Source organism: Diceros bicornis, chromosome 22 (assembly GCF_020826845.1).
Source record: "Diceros bicornis minor isolate mBicDic1 chromosome 22, mDicBic1.mat.cur, whole genome shotgun sequence".
Lineage (NCBI taxonomy): Eukaryota > Metazoa > Chordata > Mammalia > Perissodactyla > Rhinocerotidae > Diceros > Diceros bicornis.
In genome coordinates, this window is record NC_080761.1 from 8,951,638 (window position 1) to 8,959,231 (window position 7,594).

Below are 7,594 nucleotides of genomic sequence, written 5' to 3' on the forward strand. Positions count from 1 at the left end.
TTAGCAGGATGTGACCACGGCCCTGGGGCTTCTGCTGAGCTCTGAGACTGTGGAGTGGGTGGGCACTGGTGCCAGCATGGAGGTAGGGCATGTGCAGTAGGAACCCTGCATGTCAGGGCCCAGTGTCTGCACGTGGGCTATAAATGAAGAGCCAGCTGCCACCCTTGGCAGGAGGGAGCCTGGGGATGGACGTGGAAGCATGTCAGATTCACACTGCAGGAGCTGGCCCATGAAGCCAAAGTTCAGCGAGATCACACTCCTCTGCTTGAGGCAATCCAAAGCCTCCTTTAGGCCAGCTGCTTGGTCTTCATGAGGTAAGCCATGCAGATGGTGGGTGATCGGGGGATCCCAGCCTCACAGTGGACCAGGACCTTGCCTCCCTTTCCCCTGACACAGTCAATGAAGTCTATTGCTTCTTGAAAGTGGGAGCTAATGTCAGTCGTGTGGCTGTCTTCTGCAGGGATCCATTGGTAGTGCAGGTGGGCTGTGCAGGCCTCCCATGTCCACTGAGAGACACTCAGTAGGACCATGATGTGCAGGTTGGTGAGGATTTTGCATTTGGATGCATGGTGGGCATGCAAAGTCGAGGCTTAGAAGGATTGCAACTGGGCCACCCTGCTCATAAGCCAGCCTGTAGCTGATGTCGAGCGCTGGTTTCCTGCACTGGCTAATGAGGGCTTTTTCATTTCACTCTTCCCTTGTGAAATGGGTCTTCCATCCACACAACACTCAGGGGACTCCGAGTAGAAGGTCTCATATCCCCTTTTGAGAAAGTAGACCCATGGGGCTGTGGCTGGCTGACCCGGCCACTCACCACCCCAGAAGCCCTAATTTACATTTTTTAAGTCTCTGAAACTATATATTATCCGACATATTTCCCCTCGTGTGCTTAAACACAGATTCCATGCAAATTTTATTATTTCAGTTCAGAGTTAGGAAAGATTTATTTACCAACAACAACAAAAATGCTGCTATTCACAGGGGTTAAGATTGTTGGCGTAGGGATTTCCTCTTACATAACATATCCACAAAATGGTAAGATCTATCAATACTAGGTCAGCTATATGGCTCAGAACTATAGAGATGCCAAGCAATTATCAGTGACATTAAATTTAAGGAATTAGAGATGAACCCCAAATGTTGTAAATTGGCCTTGAAATTTTCTAAGTCTAAAAGTAAGTGTTTAAATCACATCTTGAGCTCACTTACATTTTCAGCCTCACCCATCTGTACCGGTTATTTCACATTGGGCAGAAGCTTGAGATAGTGTCAGGGCTCTTAGACCAGGTGCTAGAGCATCTGGAAGTTGTACTATTATTTGACTGGGAAATGTGGATATTTAATTTTATTCAATCTCCTGTGCTAGAAACAATTGAAGAGCAGAAAAGCACTATGTCCTACATATGCAATGAAACAATCATAATCACACATACACAAAACTATGTAAAATTACACAAGAAAACCTCAGTTTCTAAGTTTTTCTGTTTACTTTGTTACTTATCATTGGCTTTGCTAGCATTCATTAGCATGATTCAAAACTTATCAAAACTAATCATTCCAGGTGACTTCCATTCATTCACTTAATCTAAATTTTAATTACTAAAAGAAGAAAAGAACTCCTATTCCCAGCTTCCTCTTATGAGGATTGAAATACTGAGATATTGTTCGCCGGTGCTCTCTGTTAGTGGAGGAACAGGACAGAACACCCGCCCTCGCCTCATCTTGTTCTACTCTCTTCCTTGCTCACAAACCTTCCAGGCCCTCCAGACTATGTTCTGGCCTTGGAGCATTTGTACTTGAACTTGAACTGGCCCGTGGACTGGTTCTTCCTCATTGCTCAGCTCTCAGCTCCTCAGCAGGGCTGTCCCCAATCCTCTTGCCAGCCCACTAGTTGAGGACACTGACTGTTTTGTGCACGATAGAATCCCCTGTGCCCGGGAAGGGGCTTGGCCTGGAGGCAGCTCAGAGAGTAGCTATATGGAGCTCTGAAGGCCCGAGCTCGGCTTCTGAATACGATCCCCCTAAAAGGAACCAGCTGGTGCACCTAGGACTCCTTGTGCTAGAAACAAGGACGCTTTCACACCTCGCTGAGGTTGCATCTACAGGATACATCTACAGGAAAAGGGCTTCAAAAGTAGTCCAAGTTGAGGCGATTTTAACATCAAAAAAAACAATGTTTATAGTGGATTGAAAACATCAAATGTGTGAAAATTCGTGAGTCTGTAATGATTCTTAAAAAAGAAAACCCTAGAAAAAAACCCTCATATTTGTCATCATTTAAGCAGTTTTAATTCCTTACCGCGAAAGTACTTGAGGGAAAAGTAAGCATTTACGCAGGAATTACATTTCAAGGTAATCAAATAGCCGCAGCTGAAAGGAGCTTTACTCGATGCAATAATGCCAGCAGCAAATGTGAGAGGAATGATAGGATTCGAAAAGCATGATTTGGAGGCCCCTTGAGCAAGGACAATCAGTTGGTGTTAACTTATTGAGTGGACAGTTGGTGGGATGCTGGACATTGTATGGAGCCAAAGTTGTGGCACACAGATGACACTCTGGCCCAGGGAGCAGTGAAACAGCAGAACGAAGAGACCAGGCCAATCCCAATCCCAATGGACAATCTGCTGTCAGGGGGTCCACCAGGTATCATGAGATTCTGACGTGGGATCATATGGGGGACATATTCTCACTTCTGGTTTTATATCTGTATGTTTTTATCTGAAACTACATTGCCTGGTTCTAATCCTAATCCCCCCTCTAATCCTAATCCCCCCACTTCTAGGATGGGATCTTTTTTTTTTTTTTGTGAGGAAGATCAGCCCTGAGCTAACATCCATGCTAATCCTCCTCTTTTTGCTGAGGAAGACTGGCTCTGAGCTAACATCTACTGCCAATACTCCTCCTTTTTTCCCCTCAAAGCCCCAGTAGATAGTTGTATGTCATAGTTGCACATCCTTCTAGTTGCTGTATGTGGGACGAGGCCTCAGCATGGCTGGAGAAGTGGTGCGTCCGTGCGCGCCCGGGATCCGAACCCGGGCCGCCAGTAGCGGAGTGCGTGCACTTAAACGCTAAGCTACGGGGCCGGCCCTAGGATGGGATCTTGAGCAGTTTTTGCAAACTCTCAAGAGCCTCAGTTTCTTAGACTTCTTAAGGTTTTGTGAGGATCTGCTAAGAATATATGTGAAATTGTTGGACCAGGGCTGGCACTTACAATACTCAATAAATTAACTATTATTATTAATGTAAATACTCCATTATTTCCTGAATAAATGAAGACTGCAGCCATAATAGCTATATATATCTCTATATATCGCCCCTCTCTCTTCCCCCACCCTAGTCCAGCCCATGACATTCTGGACTTCCAGTAGAGGGTAATTTGAGAACCCAGTAAGGGGTCAGAACCCAGGCTCCAGATTAACCCACCTGCAGGACCTGAGCGAGTCACTCAAGGGCTCTGACCCTCAGTTTCCTCATCGTGAACCTGGAAGAAAGGTGAGCAGAGGGGAGGTCGCCTCAAATGTGTGGCATAGCGGGAAGAAAGGCGATACAGAGCAGATAGGAAGGTCTTATTCGGCATGACTGGGTTCTAAAACTCTGGGACACGATGTATATAAAATGTGATGGTTCCCTCCCTCAGTGGACAGCGCATTCACCTTATTTTTCTTCAATTTTCCAAAATAAAACTGATGGCTGCCCTGCCTTTACTCCCTCCGGGAGTTAGTGAACAAATAACTGTTTACTAAATCTTTTAAATTTTTTGTGATCATAGTTCTTATTCCAGAATAAGAATTCCATAGCACAGATTCTCTTGTGAAACGGTACAATGTATTATTGGCCGAATAGATGGCCTGCTTCCCCTGCTGGACGGGAAGCTCCAGGAAGGCAGGGATCTAGGTTTTGTTCATTTTTGCATCCCCAGCACCTACAACAGTGCCTGACATATAGTAAATGTTCAGCAAATATTGGTTTAATTGTTCAAAAATCCTTTCTAAGTTATCAGCTTGGATGTTGATCGCTCTTATAAAACATGGGGCTTAGGTTGGCAGCCTGTAAAATGGGTGTATTTACTTGTCTCCATCCAAGACTGCTTTGAGTCTGGGAAACTCCAAATCTGTTTCCAAGTGTGGGGAAGAGGCCTGATGGAAGTCCGTGTAATACGTGTCCCTCTACACGGCAGGTTGGGTTTTCCCCATAACACTCCCTTTGCTGTCTTGGTCACAGGAAGCAAGTAGAAATTCTGATTGCCAGCTCTGCCTCTCTTTGTTCCCTCTAAATCAGCATGGCTGAACACAAAGGAGCCTATCAAGGCTGAGAACCTCAGGGCCTCTGGAGTGGGGTGGGGAAGGGATCCGGGAGCGGAGACTATGCTTAGCACAGCCTTGGCAAGAGAAGTGCCTGGTACAGAGAGGTCACACACAGTGAACTGTGATGGAGCGCCTACCCTGTCCAGGCCCAAAATAGCCCACGAGCCTCGGAAGTTAACACTGTGCCCTGGACACACAGCCAGAACGTGCTGGAGCCAGACAACCCAACCCAGGCTGTCTGCCTTGAAGACTCGGGCTTTTCCCGCTGTTGCCCTGGCTGCCTTTGGCACCTCCAGCTCCCAAACCAATATTTACTGAGAGCCTGCCATGAGCCAGGCGCTAGTCTAGACACTTGGAAGGCGTCAGAGAACAAAACAAAGACCCCTGACCTCATCTGCAGGACTTGGAATGCAAGAGAAAGAACCGAAGACCAGGCCAGGAATTTTGCCTTAAGCTCCTGCATGGACCGCTGTCTCCTGAGATGGCGGAGTCTATGGTTAGGGCAGCCCTGGGGGCAGAGAAGGAGCTCCGGCTCTTTAAACATCTGTAGACCTGCTCCTTGCTTCTCCCCTTTCCCACCTGAACATTCTACCATGCAACCCGGCCTCGGCATTACAACCTCTTCTCCAGATGGAGCCTATCTGTCTTTGTATCTCAGCGCAGGCTTTATCTTGATCCTTGGTTCAAGGAATGGTGCTTCAAGCACAGTAAACAAGTGCAGGATTTTTTGGGGCAGGAGGGAGCTGCAGTCGAGCATTCCTGGAATTTGAACAGGAGACAGGTAGCAATCAGGTAACAATAAACGGGTCTGTTTTACCTGTAAGTGCCTGTGGCATCACTACAAAGCAGATTGGAAGTACATGAATTAAATTCGCGACAGTGCTTGCCTCTTTAGAGCAAGAGAAGGAAAGCTGGGCCGGTGGCCCAGGGGTCCTTGACAACAGAGTTGTTTATCTGCCTGCACTATTTGGATTCTTTAAAAAAGAAATGTCATAATGCAAATTGGATTGGAATGTTAATTGTCGGTTCTGGCTGGTGGGAACGGGGCTGTTTATTATTTTATTCTCAGGCTTTCTGTGCGGTGAGTATATGGATTAGAACAAGGCAATAGAGGTTAAGAACAGATTACCTGGGTTCAGTTCCAGCTCTGTCGTCACTGATTAGCTGTGTGACCCTGGGTGATGACTCAGCTAACATCTCTTTTTTTCACGTTTTGAAGAATGAGTTCACATGGAAAGCATGTACACTAATGCTTGGCACATAGAAAGAACTATCGAAGGTTGGCTGTTATTGTTCTCATAACTCAGAACCCAGTTATAAGGAATTACATATTAACCAACAAAGAAAGAGTCACAGGACTTTGTAACTGCATAGAAATCTTGCAGTCTTGATCAAAGAAGTTCTGCTAGGGCCCGAGACTCCCTTGAAGTGGGCCTGGGATGTGGAGGTCACCATGAGTCTGAGACCACGATCGAGAAGTGGAGGGAAGCCCTGCAACCCGGACACCAAGAGCATCAGCTTGAGTCCACTCAGTGACGTCCCAGAAACAAAGGCCTTTCCTTGTAGTTCCCAAGGAACTACTACAAGGAAGAGTAGTAACTGATGTACAGGAAGCCTGAGTTCCAAGAAGCAAGACACTAGGCTATTTCCACACCCTTCCATACAACGAGACCTTTTCTTTTCTTTTGAATGTTTCTTTGCTGCTCTATCATCCACCTTTCAATTATAACTGTTGCCACCCACATGTGCACTGAATTAGTCTCATTGTAGATGTGGATTTTTTAAATGGTTGCATATTTTAAAGGTGAGTAATAGTTTTTTGTCTCCTTTAGTCAGTTTATAAAAGAAATGCATTTCTGCTGTCTTTGCTAAGAGGGAATTCTATCTTACTCGTGTATTACCTCTAAGGGAAACAACTTTTTCCCCACAAGTTTATTAATTTCTGATTTCACATGTAAAATAGGAAAACAACTCAGATTTCAGTCTTTAAAGGAAAAAAATTCATGAATCCACATAGACCAAGTTTTCATTCTTTGTAACTTGGATCTTTCTGTACCTTTTGTTTTCTCCACTCACTGTCCTCTTAGATCTCATTCTTTCTTCAAAGTATTCGGATCTTAAACCTGATCTTCATTTCTAAAGAGACTTTAACTGTCTGAGTAAATATCAGTGACTGGCTAATCGTCATTGGTAGAAGCAGTTACGGCGTGCAGGGCGCTCAATGCCAGTCTGTGCAGAATGAACTCAGATCTAATTAGAGCCTTGTTGAGAGAAGAGGCGACACTCCCTAAATCCACTTCATCATCTGCAGGTCACTTCTTAGCAACTCATGCCTGATCACCCTACAGGATCATCACCCACTGGGGTCACCAGTGGCTCCTTCTCGTTGCAAATCCATAAACCCTGGGCAGTCCTCAACTGGATACTGAAGCTTAGCCCTCCTTGGATTCAAGCCGCCCTTTCCTGGTGCTCCTCCTCCCTCGGCCACTCCCTCTGAGTGGCCTTTGTGGCTCCCCCTTCCTCCACTCACCCTTGGAGTGTTCGTGTCCCCGGGGCTTCCTCTTACTCTACCATGGCTGTGAGACTTAGAGTTTCTTGGATAAGGTCCATGAACACTATCTCTCTAAAATTAAACAAAAATTTTGCATGCATGTTGGGATATTGTGACTTATAATAAATATATATTTTGTCTTCATCCCTGTTCCTGGCACAGAGCTCCTGAAACTCTTGAAAATTTCTAAGTAATAAGAGCGCTAGGAGCATCTCTTGTTATAACGAGGTGACTCTGGTGGGCTCCTGATGGATCCTGGATGGGGGCTGGTCACTAGAAAGACCAAGTCATGATTAGTAGCCCAGAATTTTCAGCCCCACTTCCCCATTCTCCAGAGAGGGGAGAGGGGCTGGAAATAGTTAATGATTGATCATGCCTGCATGAAGATGCCTCCATAAAAATCCCAATAGTAAAGGATTTGGAGAGCTTTGGAGTTGGTGAACCCCTAGAGATGCGGGTGAGTGGTGTGCCCAGGGAGGGCATGGAATCCCCATGCCTCTTTCCACATACCTTGCCCTAAACATCTCTTCCATCTGGATGTTCATCTGTTTCCTTTATCATATAATTTTATAATAAACTGGTAAACAGTAAGTAAACTGTTTTCCTGAGCTCTGTGAGCCTTCTAGCAAATTTAGTGAACCCTAGGAGGAGGTCGTGGGAACCTCTGATTTATAGCCCATCAGTCAGAAGCACAGGTGACTTGTGATTGGCATCTGAAGTGGGAGGGGGAGCAGTCTTG

The 7,594-nt window shown here is 45.8% G+C and overlaps 1 pseudogene; it reads right to left on the reverse strand.

The window, feature by feature from the left end:
* On the reverse strand, positions 1-1,227 carry LOC131419848 (dual specificity protein phosphatase 5-like; annotated as a pseudogene).
* Between the last annotated feature and the right edge of the window lie 6,367 nt (positions 1,228-7,594).